The 22,512-nt window shown below is 44.3% G+C and overlaps 1 protein-coding gene and 1 non-coding gene across 2 annotated transcripts in view; one reads left to right on the plus strand and one right to left on the minus strand.

Moving 5' to 3' along the window:
- The window catches only part of LOC119919706 (E3 SUMO-protein ligase PIAS3-like), a 545,060-nt gene that overhangs the window by 239,286 nt on the left and 283,262 nt on the right, over nucleotides 1-22,512 (plus strand). The window lies entirely within an intron of this gene.
- TRNAV-UAC lies at nucleotides 13,406-13,478 on the minus strand. Its single transcript has one exon. It is a non-coding gene; the product is annotated as a tRNA-Val (tRNA).

The following is a 22,512-nucleotide window of genomic DNA, read 5'->3' on the forward strand; positions in this document are numbered from 1 at the left end:
AGCTACAGTCAGGACATGTGTGAGGGGTCAGCAGCGAGATAGATGCTATCAAAGTAAAGTGACAAGGTTGGCATTAGAGGAGCAAAGTATGCAGCCTGGGTTGTAGTAGAAGAGTAGTGAGGTGAGGTAGGAGGAGTGCTTTAGAGCTGATGGTGAGGAGTTTCTGTTGGACACAGAGGTGGATGGGCAGCTACTGGAGGTTCTTGAGGAGTGGGGAAAAATGCCCTGAACGTTTATGTAGAAAAATGATCCAGGCAGCAGAGTGAAGTATAGATTGGAGTGGGGAGAGAAAGGACAAAGGGAGGTCAGCAAGGAAGCTGATTCAGTAGTCAATGTAAGATAGGATAAATGCTTGAAATAACATGGTAGCAATTTGGATGGAGAGGAAAGGGTGGATATTAGCACTGCTGTGAAGGTGGAACCAACCAGATGTAGTGATGGATTGGATATGTGAGTTGAATAGGAGAGATGAGTTAAGGATAATACCAAGGTTGCGGTCTGGTGAGACAGGAAGGATGGTGGTGTCGTCTACAGTGATGGGAAAGTCAGGGGGAGGATAGGGTTCGGGTGGGACAGCAACTAATAAATACCAACATTTTAGGTGGAAGAAAGACAAGCAAAAATTAATAACTACCATCCAAATGTGGGATGTCTGGTGACTTTGACTTTAGTGGTTCCAAATTTGGGGAGATCTTGTGCGTGTAATAGTGGTGATAGGGGTAATAATAGTAGTAGTAGTAGTAGTAGTAGTAGTAGTAGTAGTAGTAGTAGTAGTAGTAGTAGCTACAGTTTCTGGGTTCTCAGGCCTAAATCCCAGCTGAAAGAACCCCTGGGGTCACCGAGGATTCCTGTTAGTCTTTGTTGGTTCCTAAGGCCCTCCATTTCCTCCTTAAAGCATGATGACACAATAATGGAAAACCTTTGTCTGTAGGAAAAGTCTTTTTAGCCATACAAGCACTTGTAAGTGAACTTCACAATCAATTCTACCTTCTCAGAATACGATGGACAACTATGAAAATAAGTATGCACATATATGTACACTTTCACATATAATAAATCATATTTAAAGGGAAAAAATCCTGCAATTTAAAAAATGTTTGAGGAGCAGCACTGAAAGTAACTTTCAAAAAATGGGAAAAAAATCTACTGCCCTTAGCTGTTTTTGCTCTGCACATAGTAAGCGCTCAATAAATACGATTGATTGATTGATTGATTGATTGATTTTTCCCATTGGATTCTCTGCTGCCCTCCGGTGGCTGTTTATGCTGTTACCTCTAGGGCTTTTCAGAGGACTTTTCCCAATCCCTTCCTCTCTGCTGCGCCCTCCAGTGGTCATTGGTGATATCATCTGTAGGAATTCACAGAGGACTTTTCCCTACGCTGTCCTCTCTGCTGCTCCTTTTAATGACTGAGATATCACCACTAGGGCTTTTCAAAGGGCATTTCTCAATCCTGCCTCTGCTGCTCATTCTAGTGGTCGTTTTTGATATTCCCCTTATTTTTTCCCTTCTCCCTGGAGCATACAGTTTTTTACTTCCAAATCGCCATTTTAGGGATCTGAAACCTCACAAACTCCCAAATCTGTTCCATCTGGGTCTGTCCCACTGCTAGTCACCGTATTTGACAATTTGTTCTCAGCTCTATACCCATAATTAAATAGTCCCAGAGTCACTGAATGCGCTGGATCCAAAAGCCCTCTGCCTCCTTCCTTAGGCATGATAACATTAGGCAATAAGAGACTGTCTTTGTGTGTGCACAATGTAGCTGGGCCTGTGGGCTCCATATTGGCCTTTTTAGCGTACAAACAACAGCTAAACATATAATGGAAAAAAATCCTGCATTTGAAAAGTTTTTGAGGTTCAGCACAGAGATAAACCTTCTTTCAAATACAGGAAAAAAAGTTCTGCGGCAATTTCCTATTTTTTCCCCCCCATCGAGTTCTCTGCTGCCCTCAAGTGGTTATTTGCAATATTGCCTCTAGGGCTTTTCAGGAGACTTCCATGATCTTTGCCTCTGTGGTGCGCCCTCTAGTGACCATTTGGTGATTTTTGCCTCTAAGGCTTTTCAAAGGACTTTTTCCAATCAATTAATCAATCAATCCATCAATCGTATTTATTGAATGCTTATTTTGTTTAGAACACTGTAATAAGCACTTGGAATTGTACAACAGTTGCAGACCTCCTGCTCCTCTCCATCCCCCCACCTTACCTCCTTCCCTTCCCCACAGCACCTGTATATATGTATATATGTTTGTACGTATTTATTACTCTATTTATTTTACTTGTACATATCTATTCTATTTATTTTATTTTGTTAATACATTTTGTTTAGTTCTCTGTCTCCCCCTCCTAGACTGTGAGCCCACTGTTGGGTAGGGACCGTCTCTATATGTTGCCAACTTGTACTTCCCAAGCGTTTAGTACAGTGCTCTGCACACAGTAAGCGCTCAAAAAATACGATTGATTGATTGACACAATCTCTTGTCTTCAAGGAGCTTACAATCTAATGTGAGAAACAGACATTCAAATAAATTACAGGTAGGAGAAGCCCCCAGGTCAGGAACGCAACTGGAGAGTTTCCAGATCTCTACCAGTCTCGGCTACAAGAGGCAGAGTCAAGCAAAAGCCTACCCATTCCATTCCTAGCTTGGGCAGTGGCTAGTGAGTGGAAGGCAATCTGCTTTCAAGTCAAAACTCCCCTGGGCTGGGCAGCAGCGACATGGGAGAGAGTCGAGGGTGGAGACTCAGATTTAATGTGCGGAAGGAGGCAATGGTAAACCACTTCCAGATTTTTACCAAGAAAACTCTGTGGATACACTACCAGAACAATTACAGGTGGAGGTGGGATGTTCTGGGAGAGATGTGTCCATGGAGTTGCTATGGGTCGGAGAGGACTTGACAGCGTAAGACAAGACAAGGAGAAACCACCAAGTATAAAGATAAATAAATAAGGTTTGTCGGGATGGAGATGGTCGGGGAGGGAATACCCGAAGTGCTTAGGGCGGAGGATTAAGTGCATGGGAGAAGCAGTAGGGAGGGAAGAATAGGGTGAGGGGATGAGAACTTAGTCTAGGAAGGCTTCTTGGCAGAAGTATGATTTTAGTAGACTTCGAACATGGGGATTATGCTGTGTGACAGATACATTAGGGGAGAGAGTTCTGTCTCTGCAACTTCCCCCACTGGCCTCATGGGCTTTACAGAGGACTTTTCTCATTCAATCAATCAATTAATGGTATTTGTTGAGCACTTCATTAGGGAAGAGCACTGTAATCAGCACTTGGGAGAGTTAAAAAAAAATAGACATGATCCCTACCCTGAAGGAGAATACAATTTAGCAGGGGAAACAGACATTGAAAAAATGTTATGGGGGTGGGAGTGATTTGAGTTTCTAATACTTAGGGGGTATGCACTCACGAGCATGGGTGCTGCAGTGAGTGAGAAGAATAGGGTGAAGAGATGGAAGATTAGTCAGAGAAGGCTTTGTAGTGGAGATGTGATTTCAGAAATCAAATGAAGATGGGGAGAGTGCTGATTTGCTGATTGTGAAGAGGGAGGGAGTCCCAATCAATACTTTCCCAAATGTCCCCTATGGCAGATGGGGCTAGAGTCATGCAGCCCTGGGCCACCTTCTTCAGAAGATTCCCCCGTTTTCCTCATTGAGGCCTTCAGGGATAGGTCCTGGGTCAGATCTCCAGTGGGAACCCTTTGATGATATCACTTCAAAGGCTTTTCAGAGGAATTTTCCCCAACCCTGCCCACTCTGCTACTCCTTCTAGTGGTCTATGGGATACTGCCTCCAAACTTTTTTTTAATCTCCCCAGAGCACACTGCTATCTACTTCCAACTCTTCATTTCAGGGTTCTGAAATCTCACGACCCCCCAAATCAATGCCATGCAGATCTAACCCCATGCTGGTCACCAAATGTGGCAGTTCTGGAGAAATAGTCCCCGGAGTCTCTGAGTGCCAGAACCATTAGCCTCTGCTGGGTCCAAAAGCCCTCTGCTTCCTCCCTTCTGGGGACAGGAAGGATTTTGGGGCTCCCTGCGTAGAGAACTCCAAAATATGACATATTCTTTTGCTGCCACTACCCCCGGAATGCCCTCCCTCTGCCCATCCGCCAAGCTAGCTCTCTTCCTCCCTTCAAGGCCCTACTGAGAGCTCACCTCCTCCAGGAGGCCTTCCCAGACTGAGCCCCTTCCTTCCTCTCCCCCTCGTTCCCCTCTCCATCCCCCCATCTTACCGCCTTCCCTTTCCCACAGCACCTGTATATATGTATATATGTTTGTACATATTTATTACTCTATTTATTTATTTATTTATTTTACTTGTACGTATCTATTCTATTTATTTTATTTTGTTAGTATGTTTGGTTTTGTTCTCTGTCTCCCCCTTTTAGATTGTGAGCCCACTGTTGGGTAGGGACTGTCTCTATATGTTGCCAATTTGTACTTCCTAAGCACTTAGTACAGTGCTCTGCTCATAGTAAGCGCTCAATAAATACGATTGATGATGATGATTTCCCCAAACCAGTTTCCTCGAAAGCAAGGGGATCATTTGTGAACTAGTCCCCCTCCCCCCACCCCATTTCCAGTGTTGACTATAGGGTGGGCGAGAGGACTCCCTCCCCCTCCTCCACCCTCCCAGGCCCAGGGGTCTTCCTGACACCTGGAGGTTCACCTCCAACATGGACTGCAGGCAGAAACCTAGGTCGGAGACCTGAAAATGTTTTCATAGACACCTTGCATAATAAGGTAATAAGATAATAAGAACAATTGTGATAATAAGAACAATTCATTATTGTACCTACTGTGCACTTACTATCTGCAAAGCACTGTACATAACTTTAACAGATTGAGCAGAATTCTGATCTTTCCCTATCTTTCTCTAACACGTCCCCCACTTTTCCCCAAGACCCGGATCCTTTCTGCTTTTCCCTCTTCTCTTGGGGCATCTCAGATTCCTGCCTCATCTTTTCTGAGCCCTCCTCTTAGGATCCTCAGATGCCAGGGTAGCTTAGGGGCAAACGCCTCACTCCTCTGGCGTCCTAAACCTTCTGGGTACTCCAACCCCGTGAGACCAGATCTCAGATCCTTGACTCAGGCCTTCTCCTCCCTTCCTAGGATCCCACCTCAGACCTTCTGCCCCCCAAATGGCTGAGGGGATCCTTCCCAACCCTACTCTTGCACTGGCTGGGTTCCAGGTCAAACCTAAAACTCCTTCAGCCCCTGCACCAATTAACGTTCCCTCAGGGAGGGCTATTTAAGAGTTAGTCTTTTCCTGGATTTCCCATCCCCTTCCTCTGTGGGACTAGTTTGAGGGACCACCACAGTTGCTTTTTGTTTTATTTGTTTTTTGGCATCTAAGTGCCTCCTTCCTCTCCCCCTCCTCCCCCTCTCCATCCCCCCTGCCTTACCTCCTTCCCTTCTCCACAGCACCTGTACATATGTTTGTACATATTTATTACTCTATTTATTTATTTCACTTGTACATATTTATTCTATTTATTTTATTCTGTTAATATGTTTGGTTTTGTTCTCTGTCTCCCCCTTCTAGACTGTGAGCCCACTGTTGGGTAGGGACCGTCTCTATATGTTGCCAACTTGTACTTCCCAAGCGCTTAGTACAGTGCTCTGCACACAGTAAGCGCTCAATAAATACAATTGAATGAATGAATGAATACTATGTGTCAAACACTGCTCTAAGTGCTGAGGCAGGTACAAGTTAATTAGGTCAGATAAGTTCCTTGTCTCTAGGCTGTAATAATAATAATAATAATAATGTTGGTATTTGTTAAGCACTTATTATGTGCCAAGCACTGTTCTAAGTGCTGGGGGTTTACAAGGTAATCAAGGTTGTCCCACGTGGGGCTCACAGTCTTAATCCTCATTTTACAGATGAGGGAACTGAGGCACAGAGAAGTTAAGTGACTTGCCCAAAGTCACACAGCTGAAAAGTGGCAGAGCTGGGATTAGAACCCATGACCTCTGACTCCCAAGCCCGTGCTCTTTCCGCTGAACCATGCTCCTTCTCACAAGCTCGTAGTGGGCAGGGAATGTGTCTGTTCATTGCTGTATTGTGCTCTCCCAAGCGCTTAGTACAGTGCTCTGCACACAGTAAGTGCTTAATAAATATGACTGAATGAATACAGTTCCTATCCCACATGGGGCTCACAGTTTAAGTAGGAGGGAGACCAGGTAATCCACATTTTACAATCGAGGAAACTGAGGCACAGAGAAGTGAAGTGATTTGTCCAAGGTTATCCAGTAAGCAACTGGCAGAGCCGGGATTAGAACCCATTTCCTCTGAATCCCAGGCCCGGACTCTTTCCACTAGGCCACGTTGCTTCTCTAACTGCATTTCTTTAGCAGCCACTTGGTGAGTTGCAGTGTCCTAAGTGTGTGGTAAGTACAAGAAAGAAGTGACATGTTCCCTGCCCATAAGGAACTTCCACTCTAACAGGGAAGGCACGGGTTTATACAGAGTTTCAGTCAATCAATCGATCATATTTATCGAGTGCCTACTCTGTGCACTGTACTAAGCACCTGGGAGAGTGCACTAGAAGAGGACACAATCTCTGCCGACAAAGCTTACAATTTAGCAGGACTCTGATATCAATTCAGGAAATGAACGTTTCATGTCAAAAATGTTAACCCCAGCCTTTTTAACCTATTTTCTCAAAATTCCGGTTCCGATACCTCATTCGACATGAACCTGTGTCTTGAGGTCAGTTTTGTTATTTCTCTGAAGTCTTGACTGTAACCGAAAGCCTCACTAATTTCAACATTACGTCACATGACCGAATCCAGATCCTGTATTCCCCTTCTCCCTGTCCCTCTACTGAGAAGATATTTTACACCCTACCCACAGATGTTCACAATTTAAGGATTGGATAATGGAAATAATAATAATGGCATTTATTAAGCACTTACTACGTGCAAAGCACTGTTCTAAGCACTGGTGCAACTCGTCCCTGGAGCAATGGAATCTCATCGTGATTGATAGTTTGATTATAAGCTCGATTAGTTTGTAAGCTCCCCATTAGATTCATTTGGTCATCCAGGGGTCTAACTATTGAGTACCTACTGTGTGCAGAGCCCTGTACTAGGGACTTGGGAGAGTACGATAAAAGTTAAAGGCACAGTCCCTGCCCTAGGAGAACTTACAGTCTTACAAGGGAAACAGGTAGACTGAAATTGATTACATACAGTGGGAACTGGAGGCTATACATAGTTAAAATCAATCAATCAATCATATTTGTTGAGCACTTGCTGTGTACAGAGCAATATATATATATACATATATATGCATGCATATATGTATACACACAGATGCACACACAAACAGAAATGCTAAGGATGCTATTAGATTGTTAATTCCCCAAGGTCAGGGACTGCGTCTCCTACTCTTAAACACCTAATTCAGGCCTCAGCACAAAGTAGGTACCCAAGAACTATTGATGATAATGACGAGGATGAGGATAGTCACGATGATGTTGATACAAAATTCACACATCACTAGTGAAGCCAAATGACACCATTAAGCATGAAACGGAGCCTAAAGGCTACAGAAGCCCCCAGCAATAATCCCGATAACATTTGTTAAAATTTCTCCATTTCCGAAAGCACTTTAATTAGAGTATGCTTACCATATTGCTTGAGTTCATTCATATAGGGAATACAATCATTCATTAGCATAATTAAGACACCTGAAATCAAAATGACTGGCATTTTTCCACCCTCCGTTGTATCGTTGCTTTATCGTTGACAGTTGGATTCCCAATCAGATTGTATCTATTTTTCTTTTCTAATCATTAAGAAATGCTTTACTAATTAGCACATGGAATTCATGCCCCATCAGACTGAATTGAATGAAGGTTTATTATCTTGAACAGAAAGACACTTTGAAACTCGCAGTAATAGGGCATGAATATGTTAGATGGTTCATACACATTTCATGAACCTCCACATTACCGTTATTCTTTCAAGACTGCTCCATTAGTTATGCCATTTCCGGGTCACTTAATTCTATCACCCTGTTTAACAGCCAGTTAGATTGGGAGACTGTAAAATCTTGCATTAGTCCCTCCTTTTCTACATATTAGGAAAAGGTTTATTTTTTTATTAAAATGCCCAGAATAGCCCTCACAAAGGCATTTACCAAGCCATCAATTAGGGGAAGCAGCATGGCCTAGTGGATAGAGCACAGGCCTGGAGTCAGTAGGACCTGGGTTCCGCTGCTTGTCTGCTGTGTGACCTTGGGCAAGTCACATCACTTCTCTAGGCCTCAGTTACCTCATCTGTAAAAATGGGGATTAAGGAGTGTGAGCCCCATGTGGGACAGGAACTGTGTCCAACTTGATTAACTTGTATCTACCTCAGTGCTTAGAAGAGTGCTTGGCACATAGTAAGCACTTAACAAATACCACAGTTATTATTACTAAGAGTAGGAATATAGCAAGAAGTAGTAAAATATATAAGGATTAAATCATTGAATAAATAAATGAAACATAAATTACTAAATATGAGTTGAGTATACATATAAAATAATATACAATATGCTATATTATAATATATTTATATAATAATAATATATATATATATATAAAATAATGATGGTATTTAAGCACTATGTGCCAAGCAACTGTTCTAAGCGCTGGTGTAGATACAAGGTAATCAGGTTGTCCCACATGGGACAGTAGAGACAGTCCAACGTTGGGTAGAGACAGTCCCTACCCAACAGCAGGCTCACAGTCTAGAAGGGGGAGACAGACAACAAAACAAAACATATTAACAAAATAAAATAAATAGAATAGTAAATATGTACAAGTAAAATGAATAGAGTAATAAATTTGTGCAAACATATATACAGGTGCTGTGGGGAGGGGAAGAAAGTAGGGCGGGGGGGATGGGGAGGGAGAGAGGAATGGGGGGGCTCAGTCTGGGAAGGCCTCCTGGAGGAGGTGAGCTCTCAGTAGGGCTTTGAAGGGAGGAAGAGAGCTAGTTTGGCGGAGTTTCGGAGGGAGGGCATTCCAGGCCAGGGGGAGGACGTGGGCCGGGGGTCGACGGCGGGACAGGCGAGAACGAGGCCCAGTGAGGAGGTTAGGGGCAGAAGAGAGGAGGGTGCGGGCTGGGCTGTAGAAGGAAAGAAGGGAGGTGAGGTAGGAGGGGGCGAGGTGATGGACAGCCTTGAAGCCGAGAGTGAGGAGTTTTTGCCTGATGCGTAGGTTGATTGGTAGCCACTGGAGATTTTTGAGGAGGGGAGTAAAATGCCCAGAGCAATTTCTGCACAAAGATGATCCGGGCAGCGGCATGAAGTATAGATTGAAGTGGGGAGAGACAGGAGGATGGGAGATCAGAGAGGAGGCTGATGCAGTAATCTAGTCGGGATAGGATGAGAGATTGAACCAGCAGGGTAGCGGTTTGGATGGAGAGGACATGGTCACTGTCCCATGTAGGGCTCACAGTCTCAATCCCTGTTTTACAGATGAAGTAACTGAAACACAGAGAAGTGAAGTGACTTGCCCAAGATCACACAGCAGACAAATGGCAGAGCCAGGATTAGAACCCATGACCTTCTGACTCTCAGGCCTGTTCTCTAGCCACTACGCCATGCTTTTTCTCTCTCTAATAGAGTTGGTAGACACGATCAAACAGTCAATCAATCACTGGCATCTATGCCTTCTCTCAAGGAGCTTACACTCGAATGGAGGAGCAGATGGCAAAATAAATTACAGGTAGGGGAAGCAATTCAGTGTAAGGATATGTACTTAAGTGTTGTGGGGGTGGGGGTAGGGGACATCTGTCCTTCTAGTTCAAAGATGATAGTGAGATGATTCGTGTGTGTGTGTGTGTGTGTGTGTGTGTGTGTGTGTGTGTGTGTGTGTGTGTGTGTGTGTGTGTGTGTTTGTCTGATCAGGCCAGTGCATGAATGGCAATCCCTTCCCTGTTGTGCACAGGAACAGGGGCCCCTAGATGAACTGTTCCATGTGTTGCCCACAATGTCTGGCTTTGTTTTATTTTCTAATAATTATGGTATTTGTCAAGCATTTACTATGGATCAAGCACTATTCTAACTGCTGAGGTAGATCCAAAAAAATGACAGAGCTCTCAATCTAAAGTGGCAGAGAGGACAGACATTGCATCTCCATTTCACAGTTGAGGAAACTGAGGATTAGGCAAATGATTTGTCCAAGGTTATAAAGCAGGTGAGTCCTTTCACCTCATTTCTAAGAGCAGCACTGTTAAAGTTTGATGCATTACAGAAATTCTTATAAGCTTTCTATACTTAACCACCATGTTTTGATAAGCACATTATCCAGAGTGGAAATTAAGTGTACTGCATTCTTCAAATATATACCTGATCCATTTAAGCTTCTGCCCATGTTTTAATTTTGCAACATTCTAAACTCTGTTTTCATGAATATTGGGCCAGTAATTGAGGGTTTCCATCAAGCTTTCCTAATATCATTAGTAAAAATGGAATTGATTAAATGGAGTCTATCATTTGCATGGTACTGTTGTCTCTTTCAATACACGTGGGCTCTTTGGAAATTGGAACTATGCCCATTCAAAGGTCAGTGTCCTTCAGAATTAGGCAGCAAAGGTTTTTGTTTGTTTGTTTGTGTGTTTCCATTTGTTTTTCAGAAAGAATTTGAAATTTTGATGAGGCCAATATACGAAATACCTTTCAGGGATCTATTTAAAAAATGCATGACTTTATTTTGCCTCATTACAGTTGGTTCCTGTGAAAATCATCATTAAGCAGAATCCTGCTGCTAATCTGCGTGAAATATACTTGGCAAAAAAAGAAAACATTTAAATCTAAAATCAGTGCCAAACATAGGAACAGAAAGAATGCTTAATTATGTAAAATATTACTTGATTTAGAAGTCTTTACATTGTACGGGATTGTTTTAATTACTGCTGTGAATTACTGTGTCTTCTGAGTTTTTCCAGTGCACTTCCGTCTGCTTAAAAACCTGAGGAATGAGAAATAATTTTGTGTGCAAACTTACCTTCTTTTTTGCCTCTTTAAGAAACTGTGAAAGACCCCACATGATGCTACTTTAAAGTGATTGAACATTCCACTGGGACAAGGAATTGGAAAGATCAAGGATGAGCAATAAGTGAGATAGCAACGATCGGCATAACAAACTTGAGCTGACTCATCTGATAAAGGGAGTGGGGGTTATCACCAAGGGACCATAACACTTAGTAGAGTGTTATGTACTCAGTAAGCACACATTTGATTGAAGACATTGCAGAATGATAATAATAATCATGATATTTGTTAAGCACTTACTATATAATAATGGTATTTGTAAAGCATTTACTATGTGTCAGTACAGTGCTCTGCACATAGTAAGCGCTCAATAAATACGGTTGATGATGATGTGTCAAGGATTGTTTTAAGCGCTGGGGTAGATACAAGCTAATCAGGTTGGACACAGTCCCTGACCCACATGGAGCTCATAGTCTTAATCCTCATTTTACAGATTCCGTAGCAGAGGCACAGAGACAGAGAAGCAGTGTGGCTTAGTGGAAAGAGCCCGGGCTTGGGAGTCATAGGTCGTGGGTTCTAATCCCGGCTCCACCACTTGTCGGCTGTGTGACTTTGGGCCAGTCACTTAACTTTTCTGTGCCTCAGTTCCCTCATCTGTAAAATGGGGATAAATAACAATAATAATAATAATAATAATAATGGTATTTATTAAGCGCTTACTATGTGCCAAGCACTGTTCTAAGCGCTGGGGTAGATACAAGGTAATCAGGTGGTCCCACGTGGGGCTCACAGTCTTCATCCCCATTTTACAGATGAGGTAACTGAGGCCCAGAGAAGTTAAGTGACCTGCCGAAAGTCACACAGCTGACAAGTGGCAGAGCAGGGATTCGAACCCACGACCTCTGACTCCCAAGCCCGTGCTCTTTCTACTAAGCCACGCTGCTCCTCGTGGACTGTCCTTAAGACTGTGAGCCCCCCGTGGGACAACCTGATTACCTTGTATCCCCCTCTCGTGCTTAGAACAGTGCTTGGCACATAGTAAGCGCTTAACAAATGCCATCATTATTATATTAAGTGACTTGCCTAAGGTCACACAGGAGACAAGTGGCAGAGCCGGGATTAGAACGCAGGTTCTTCTGACTCCCAAGCCCGTGCTCTATCCATTGGGCCACGCTATTACTATATGCCAAGCACTGAACTAAGTGCAGGGGTAGATGCAGGATAATTAGGTCCCATAGAGTAAGTAGGAGCCTCATAAAGTAGGAGGGAAAATGGGTATTGAAGAGGTATTGAATCTCTATTTTGCAGATGAGAGAACTGAGACACAGAGAAGTGAAGTGACTTGTCTAAGGGCACACAGCAGATAAGTGGCAGAGCCAGCATTAGAACCCAGGGCCTCTCAATTCCAGGTCTATGCACTTTATGCTAGGCCATGTTGCTACTCGAGCTCTTTTCCTGTCGAGCTACAAAAAGTTAGCTCCATCCCAAACTCTTATGTAACCCCAGCCCCGCCTCCACCAAACGGTCTTTCAGAGGTGGAGGGGAGAATGACCCAGAGTTCTCAAAAGGGAGTGGAAGGAAGAAATGGCACATCAGTCCATCGATAAGTGGTATTTATCGAGCACTTACTGCGTACAGAGAACTGTACCAAGAGCTTGAGAGAGAACAATACAAGAGAGTAGGGAGACATGCTCTCTGCTCATAGCAAGGGTCTGCCATTCACATGGGTAGAATAGGAGGGAAACTGCCTGGCCAACTCTCACAGGGACAGATATTTGTCTTTCCCAGAATCCCGGTTTGATGAAACTGTGGCCCAGAAGACGTAGTGGAAAGTTGCCTCGGTGTCAGGAGTTCGGAGTTCCTCTGCCACTAGTAAGCAATGTGACGCTGGGCAAATTACTTCACCTCTCAGTCTCTCAGTTTCCTCTCCTGTAAAATGGGAGTTTTAAACCTGTTCTCCTTCCCCCTTCGACTGTGAGCCTCCAGTGGGTCAGGGACTGTGTCTGGTCTGATCGCATTATAGCTACTTCAGCAGTTAGCACACAGTAAGTCCATAAGAAATACAATAGTGATAATCGATATTAAGTTTATTATTTTGCTTGGCAGAGACTTATCGTTAAGTAGTGCTTGGCTACCTGCCTGAGTCCATTCCCTGCACAGTTTCTCTCAGATTGGTTTGACTCCAATCACAGAGCAGTTTTTTATAGATGTCATTCACCCGCCTCCATTGTATTTCTACTCCTTAAACCGCCAGATTGTGAGGAACTCGTCAGTCAATTGTATTTATTGAGTGCTTACTGTGTGCAGTGCACTGTACTAAGCACTTGGGAGAGTACAACAATAAACAGACATACTCCCTGCCCACAATAAGCTTACAGTCTAGAGGGAAAAAAAGTGGTAAGGATGGTTCCACTGGGAATCAAACCCAGGACCTTCTGTGCGTAAAGCGGACGTGATAACAACTACACTATGGAACCCACCTGGAACTCGAGGGCAGACATTGCGCTTCTAATTCTTTGGTACTGTCTCAAGCCCTTATTACAGTGCTGTACATACTAGACACTCAGTGACTACTATTGAGTAGTCAACTGGCTTCATTCCTAACCAGGAAATGGGGAGGGGTCTGAGAAGGAAGCAGCTTCTTTTTTCCACACAGTCACGTGAAATGATAGTTGATGACAATTGACAGGGCTAAACTATTGGCTCCCCTGGCAACAGCCATCTCCTGATCCAGCCCCAACCATCCCTCAGAAGGCCTTCCGTCCAGCCCCATTCCTCCCCCTGGATTGGCTGAGCTCCCGCTGATCAGTAGGGACTGATAAGGGACAGTAGGGACTGTCTCTATATGTTGCCAATTTGTACTTCCCAGGCGCTTAGTACAGTGCTCTGCACATAGTAAGCGCTCAATAAATATGATTGATGATGATGATGATGATCAAGGTTCTCTGCCAGTAGCTCCCCATGTGGGTGTACAAGTACAATAAATAGAGTAATAAATCTGCACAAATATATGCAAGTGCTGTGGGGAGGGAAAGGAGGTAGGGCAGGGGGGTGGGGAGGAGGAGAGGAAAAAGGGGGCTCAGTCTGGGAAAGCCTCTTGGAGGAGGTGGGCTCTCAGTAGGGCTTTAAAGGGAGGAAGAGAGCCAGTTTGGCGGATGTGTGAAGGGAGGGCATTCCAGGCCAGGGGAAGGACGTGGGCCAGGGGTTGATGGCGGGATAGGTGAGAACAAGGTACAGTGAGGAGGTTAGCGGCAGAGGAGAGGAGGGTGTGGGCTGGACTGGAGAAGGAGAGAAGGGAGGTGAGGTAGGAGGGGGTGAGGTGATGGACAGCCTTGAAGCCGAGAGTGAGGAGTTTTTGCTTGATGCATAGGTTGACAGGCAGCCACTGAAGATTTTTGAGGAGGGGAGTAACATGCCCAGAGCGTTTCTGCACAGAGATGATCCGGGCAGCAGCGTGACATATAGACAGAAGTGGGGAGAGACAGGAGGATGGGAGATCAGAGAGGAGGCTGATGCAGTAATCCAGTCAGGATAAGATGAGAGATTGAACCAGCAAGGTAGCGGTTTGGATGGAGAGGAGAGAGCGGATCCTGGCGATATTGCGGAGGTGAGACCATCAGGTTTTGGTGATGGATTGGATGTGAGGGGTGAACGAGAGAGTGGAGTCGAGGATGACACCAAAGTTGAGGGCTTGTGAGATGGGAAGGATGGTAGTGCCATTTACAGTGACGGGAAAGTCAGGGAGAGGGCAGGGCTTGGGAGAGAAGATAAGAAGTTCAGTCTTGGACATATTGAGTTTTAGATGGTGGGCAGACATCCAGATGGAGATGTCCTGAAGGCAGGAGGAGACTCGAGCCTGAAGGGAGGGAGAGAGAGCAGGGGAAGAGATGTAGATTTGGGTGTCATCAGCATAGAGATGATAGTTGAAGCCATCATCATCATCAACATCAAATAGCAGAGCTCATTAGAACTCATGACCATCTGATTCCTAGGCTTGTGCTCTATCCACCTTGCCATGCTGCTTCGCACGTGAGAGTATCCCAAGCCTGCATAGTGGACAGTGTTGGTGGAGAAGGAAGTGACCCACATCACTCTACATGAACCGTGGGGGATAAAATGGGAATTTAGGAGCAGAACAGATGTCTTGCCCCCAGAGTTTTCTGAGCCAGAATCTGAACACTGAGGTCTGGGTGCCAGGGTCTTGGGTCTCTTGGTTTTTGGGACTTTCGGTGGACAGTGAGGCTTTGCTGGGGAACAAGGGTCTGCAGGGGACTCAGACAATAAATTCTACAGTATTCACATTACAGGTGTCACTATTATGCGGAGAAGCAGCGTGGCTTAGTGCTTTGCACATAGTAACCTCGTGCGTAAACTGGGGATTAGTAGTGGGAGCCCCAAGTGGGACAGGGACTGTGTCCAACCTGATTAACTTGTACCTACCGCAGTGCTTAGAACAGTGTTTGGCATATTTGGAAAGCGCTTAACAAATACCATAATTATTATCATTATATCACTGGGTATAGCTTGGGGATGGGGAACATGCAGAAGGAGTCATGTTGCGTCCTCCCTAACATTGGCATAAACCTTCAACAGACAGCTTCAATAGAATAGACTGTGAGCCCACTGTTGGGTAGGGACTGTCTCTATATGTTGCCAATTTGTACTTCCCAAGTGCTTAGTACAGTGCTCTGCACACAGTAAGCGCTCAATAAATATGATTGATGATGATGATGATGATGATCTGGACTCTGGTAATTGATTAGTATTTTTGGGGGGCCCTAAAAGAGACAGAACTGAGAGTCAAGAGACCTGGGTTCTAAACCCAGCTGTGCCTCCTGTATGCTGCCTGACCTCAAATAAATCTTTTAGCATTTCATGTCTCAGTCTCCTCACTTGTAAAATGGAGATAAAATACCTAATCTCCTCCATTTTTATGGTATTTGGTAAGCACTCACTATGTGCTGAACACTGTACTAAGTGCCAGAGTAGATACAAGTTAATCAATCAAGTCAGACACAGTCCCTGTCCCCCATGGGGCTTCAGTTTAAGCAGGAGGGAGAACAGGTGTCAAATCCCCATTGGAGAAGCAGCGTGGCTCAGTGGAAAGAGCACGGGCTTTGGAGTCAGAGGTCATGGGTTCGAATTCCGGCTCTGCCACTTGTCAGCTGTGGGACCTTGGGCAAGCCACTTAACTTCTCTGTGCCTCAGTTACCTCATCTGTAAAATGGGATAAAGACTGTGAGCCCCACGTGGGACAACCTGATCACCTTGTATCCCCCCAGTGCTTAGAACAGTGCTTTGCACATCGTAAGCGCTTAATAAATGCCATTATTAATCCTGGAGCTGCCAGTTGTCTGCTGTGTGACCTTGGGAAAGTCACATGACTTTTCCATGCCTAAACTTCCTTATCTGTAGAAAGGGGATTCAATATTCATTCAATCTTATTTATTGAGCGCTTACTGTGTGCAGAGCACTGTAAACTGTACCCCCATGTTGTACAGAGACTGTTTTTAACCTGATTAACTTGTATCTACCTCAGAGTTAAGAACAGTGTTTGCCACACAGTAAGTGCTTAATAAAACCACTATACTTACTATACTTACAATATAAGCCCCATGTGGGATGTCGACTTTGTCTATCTCACTATTCTATATCTTTCCCAGCACTCAGAACAGTGGTTGTAGTGCTTAGCAAATGTCTTTATTATTATTATTATTAATAATAATAAAGATGATAATAAAAAAGTGCATTAGCACTCTGAAACACCTTCATGAGGGCATGGCTGGTAGCTTTGTCAAATCAGCCAGGCAGTAGGGATTGACAGTAAATCTGAAGAAAACTGAGGTGATGAAGAGAAGTAGTATGCCCTAGTGAAAAGAGCATGGTCCTGAAAGTCAGAGGACCTGGGTTGATGATGATGATGGCATTTATTAAGCGCTTACTATGTGCAAAGCACTGTTCTAAGTGCTGGGGAGGTTACAAGGTGATCAGGTTGTCCCATGGGGGGCTCACAGTCTTAATCCCATTTTACAGATGAGGTAACTGAGGCCCAGAGAAATTAAGTGACTTGCCCAAAGTCACACAGCTGACAATTGGTGGAGCCAAGATTTGAACCCATGACCTCTGACTCCAAAGCCCGTGCTCTTTCCACTGAGCTACGCTGGTTCTCATCCCAGCTCTGCCACTTGCTTGCTGTGTGACCTTAGACAAGTCACTTCACTTCTTTGAGCCTGTTTCCTCATCTGTAAAATGGGGATTAAATATCCCTTCTCCCTTCCCTTTAGATTGTGAGCTCAGTATGGGGCAGGTACTGTGTCTGAAGTGATTATCTTGTATCTGACCCAGTGCTTAGTGCATTGCTTGATCTAGTGCTGTGTCAGAGGTGTAATGTGCATGACAATCACACCTGTGTTGTTGGCTTCAGAGGTTTTCTGGGCTTCCTATCAATTCTATCAACCTTGAGGCAGGGGGGTTGAATTCTACATGGCATGGTCTCCACCTCTCCCAGTCATATGACACAATCCCTTGTGCCCCACCGCCCCTGCCCCATAACAGACACCTTTCCTGCCCACAATGAGCTTACAGTCTAGAAGGGGGGGAGACGGACATTAATATAAATAAATAAATTGCAGATACGAACGGAAATGTTGTGGTGCTGGGAGGAGGGGAAGAACAAAGGGAGAGGCAGAAGGGAGTTGGAGAAGAGGAAAGGAGGGCTTAGTCAGGGAAGGCCTCTTGGAGGAGATGTGCCTTCAAAAAAGCTTTGAAGTGGGGGAGAGGAATTGTCTGTCAGATTTGAGGAGGGAGGGCAAATTTACAGTCTCCCTTTCTCCAGTGGCAAGATGAGTCAGTCCGGATCAATTTGTGCTGAAATTTTCAAGTATTTGGGAATTAATGAATAGGATTTGTATTTTAAGCCAATTCTTGCTTCTACAAATAGATTGTCTCTATTGCTGAATTGTACTTTCCAAGCATTTAGTACAGTTCTCTGCCCACAAGTAAGCACTCAATAAATACGACTGATGAATGGATGAGTTGTTCCCTTTTATTGTACTGTACTTTCCCAAACACTTATATAGTGCCCTGCACACAGTAAGCCCTCAGTAAATACCATTGATTGATATGAAACTTAGTGACTGCTTTACCAATAGTTTTGTTTTCTTGAGGAAACTGAGGTCCAAAAAAAATCCAGGGACTTGATCCTTGCTTCTCTCTCCTTTAGCTAGCAATCCCACTCCTCCCCGCCTCCACCCCCAACGGCATTTCCCAAGCACTAAGTGTTCACTGAATACCACTGATTTATTAATTGATCTTGGTGTCCCTAAAATGTTCAGCAGGCAACAGTGTAATTGGGGTTTGTTTCCCCCCTCCCATGTTCCGGGGCAATGCATCCCCTACCTCTCTAGTTGTTGCCAGTATACTCTGTGTGACACAGAGTTGGAGGAAGAGGGAAGAAGTGGGAGCAGGAAGGTAGGGCAAGAATCCAGGGAGGGAGGCAGTGATAGGGACTGGTCACTGTGTCTCCTTCTTGCCTGTCTCGCTGCCGACCCCTAGCCCACCCCCTGCCTCTGGCCTGGAAGGCCCTCCATCCTCAAATCTTCCAGACAATTCCTCTCTACCCCCTTCAAAGCAGCATGGTGTAGTGGCTAGAGCCCGGGCCTGGAAGTCAGAAGGCCATGGGTTCTAATCTCGTCTCCACCACATGTCTGCTGTGTGACCTTGGGCAAGTTACTTCACTTCTCTGGGCCTCAGTTACCTCATCTGTAAAATGAGGATTAGTGTGGCTTAGTGGCAAGAACACGGGCTTTAGAGTCAGAGGATGTGGGTTCTAATCTCAGCTCCGCCCCTTGTCTGCTGTGTGACCTTGGGCAAGCCGCTTAACTTCTCTGTGCCTCAGTTACCTCATCTGTAAAATGAGGATTAAGACTGTGAGCCCCACGTGGGACAACCTGATTACCTTGTATCTATCCCAGTGCTTAGAACAGTGCTTGGCACATAGTAAGTGCTATACAAATACCATAATTATTATTAGCTGTAAAATGGGGATTAATAGTGTGAGCCCTATGTGGGACAGGGACTGTATCGAACCTGACTAACTTGTATCCACCCTAGCACTTAGAACAGTGCTTGGCACATAGTAAACACTTAACAAGTACCATAATAATAGTTATTATTATTATTGAAGGCACACCTCCTCCGTGAGGCCTTCCCTGACGAAGCCCTCCTTTCCTCTTCTCCCATTCCCTTCTGAGTCTCCCTGACTTTCTCCCTTTGTTTTTCCCCTCCTCCCCGCCCCACAAAATTTATGTACATATCTGCAATTAATTTTTTTATATTAATGCCTGTCTCCCTCTCTGGACTGTAGGCTCATTGTGGGAAGGAAATATGTCTGTTTATTGTTGTATTGTACTCTCCCAAGCATTTAGTACAGTGCTCTGCACACAGTAAGCGCTCAATAAATATGATTGAGTGAATGAGTGAATGAATGCCATCCTACGGCCTCTCACCCAGCTGGGCACCTACCAGGGTGGCTCCCTCTCCCTGGGGAGGTTGATTAGAGGTGGTTCTGTTCTCACGAGTTCCTCCTCCCTCACCCCTTTCTGCTGGTTCAATAAGCACCCTGAAATGCCAAGACCCCACCCATCTGATAATTTCTTCAAAAGGTAAATTATTTTTCTACTCTTCTTGCAGGAAGGGGACTTGTTTCTGCTTGCATCTTCTCCCCCACCAGAGCCCCGCTCTCCTTGGAGAAGGGCTGTTAGGTGGTACGTAGCATCAGAAGAGGTGGAGGATGGTAGCAGGGCTTTATTGTACATTGAACTTGAAAAAGTTATCGGGAGGATAGTTTCTTTGATTTTCAGGGTGATTTCCCTAGAGTGGGCCCCTACCCACTGAAGCTTACCTCACAGCACCTGGAAATAATTGAGGTGGTGGTAGTGAATCCTTAAGATATATATTCCTCTGTATAGGCCGGAGGCTGGATGCTACATTTCACTGTCCAAAATTCTAAAGTTAGTGGATACAGCACAGGCCTGGAAGTCAGAAGGACCCGGGTTCTAATACTGGCACCGCCACATGTCTGCTGTGTGACCTCAGGCAAGTCTCTACACTTCTCTGGGCCTGAGTTACCTCATCTGTAAAATGGGGATTTTATTTTGTTAGTATGTTTGGTTTTGTTCTCTGTCTCCCCCTTTTAGACTGTGAGCCCACTGTTGGGTAGGGACTGTCTCTATATGTTGCCAATTTGTACTTCCCAAGCGCTTAGTACAGTGCTCTGCACATAGTAAGCGCTCAATAAATACGATTGATGATGATGATGATGATGATGATGTGGGACAGGGACTGTGTCCAACCTGATTAACTTGTATCTACTCCACTGCTTAGAACAGTGCTTGGCACATAGTAAGCGCTTAACAAGTACAATAATAATTATTAAGTATTATTATTATTATTATTATTCCCACCAGCAGCAAGGTTTTTAGCATCCAACACCTCCGGCTATACAGAGACACAGTCAATTTGGTAATCTGGTTTACAATTGAGAAGGAACATTGGAGGTATTAATTAATTCTCTCAAACTTTTTGAAAGTTATTTTGGGTTTTTTTCTTAGAACTTCCTGGGATGTAAATAAAGATGTCTCTGTTCATAAATAACAGTTGAGTCAGAGTTCTGGGAGGAACAGGGATGGTGCATAATCATGGAAATTGCATTGCCCCTGGGGTAGAGGATCGGATACACAATTGGTTCATTCATTTGTTCAGTCGTATTTATTGAGTGCTTACTGTGTGGAAAGCACTGTACAAAGCAATCAATCAATCAATCAATCAATCAATCGTATTTATTGAGCGCTTACTATGTGCAGAGCACTGCACTAAGCGCTTGGGAAGTACAAATTGGCAACACATAGAGACAGTCCCTACCCAACAGTGGGCTCATAGTCTAAAAGGGGGAGACAGAGAACAGAACCAAACATACCAACAAAATAAAATAAATAGGATAGAAATGTACAAGCAAAATAAATAAATAAATAAATAAATAAATAAATAGAGTAATAAATATGTACTTGGGAAGCAGCGTGGCTCGGTGGAAAGAACACGGGCTTGGGAGTCAGAGGTCATGGGTTCAAATCCTGTGTCTGCCAATTGTCAGCTGTGTGACTTTGGGCAAGTCACTTAACTTCTCTGTGCCTCAGTTACCTCATCTGTAAAATGGGGATTAAGATTATGAGCCCCAAGTGGGGCAACCTGATCACCTTGTATCCTCCCCAGTGCTTAGAACAGTGCTTTGCACATAGTAAGCACTTAAATGCCATTATTATTATTATAATTACAATATAATAACAAACACATTCCTGCCCACAGTAAGCACACGTCTAGAAGGGGAGACAGGCATTAATGTAAACAAATAAATAAATAGATTAAATAAATACATCGTAGATATATACAGATATACACATATGTGCTGTGGGAATGGGAGGGAGGATGAATGAAGGAGCAAGTAACAGTGGCATAAAAGGGAGTGGGAGAAGAGGAGAGGAGGGCTTAGTGAGGGAGGGCTTCTTGGAGGTGATGTGCATTCAATAAAGTTTTGATATGGGGAGATATGAGAAGGGAGGGTATTCCAGGCCAGAGGTAGGATGTGGGCGAGAGATTGGCGGTGAGATAGACAGATGTAATAATAATAATAATGGCATTTGTTAAGCAAAGCACTGTTCTAAGCACTGGGAGAGATACAAGGTGATCAGGTTGTCCCACTTGGGGCTCACATTCATTCAATCGTATTTATTGAGTGCTTACTGTGTGCAGAGCACTATACTAAGAGCTTGTATGTACTAAGCTCACAGTCATAATCCCCATTTTCCAAATGAGGTAAGTGAGGCTCAGAGAAATTAAGTGACTTGCCCAAACTCACAGAGCAGACATGTGGCAGAGCTGGGATTAGAACCCATGACCTCTGACTCCCAAGTCCGGGCTCTTTACACTGAGCCACGCGGCTTCTCTTCAGCGTACAGTGAGAAGGTTAGCATTAGAGGAGCGAAGTCTGCAGCCTGGGTTGTTACACTGAGGGGGAAGGGCATGGAGATATCTGGGAAAAAATCCCAAACTAACACTTCCACACCTTTCCTCCACCCACCCGGCCTTCAATTCTCTCCAGCTGGCTGCTGAAAGTATTATGGCCACTCACATCAATCATTAAATCTGTAGTATTTAATGAGCACTTACTGAGTTCATTCAGTCATTCAATCGTATTTATTGAGAGCTTACTGCGTGCAAAGCACTGTACTAAGCACTAATAATTATGGTATTTGTTAAGCACAGATTATGTGCCAGGCACTGTACTAAGCACTGGGGTGGATACAAGCAAATCGGGTTGGACTCAGGTCCTTTCCCATGTTGGGCCCAGAGTCTCAATCCCTGTTTTACAGATGAGGTAATTGAGGCCCACAAAACTGAAGTAATAATAATAATAATAATTAATAATTATAGTGTTTGTTAAGTACTCACTATGTT

The sequence above is a fragment of the Tachyglossus aculeatus genome, chromosome X1 (assembly GCF_015852505.1).
Source record: "Tachyglossus aculeatus isolate mTacAcu1 chromosome X1, mTacAcu1.pri, whole genome shotgun sequence".
Lineage (NCBI taxonomy): Eukaryota > Metazoa > Chordata > Mammalia > Monotremata > Tachyglossidae > Tachyglossus > Tachyglossus aculeatus.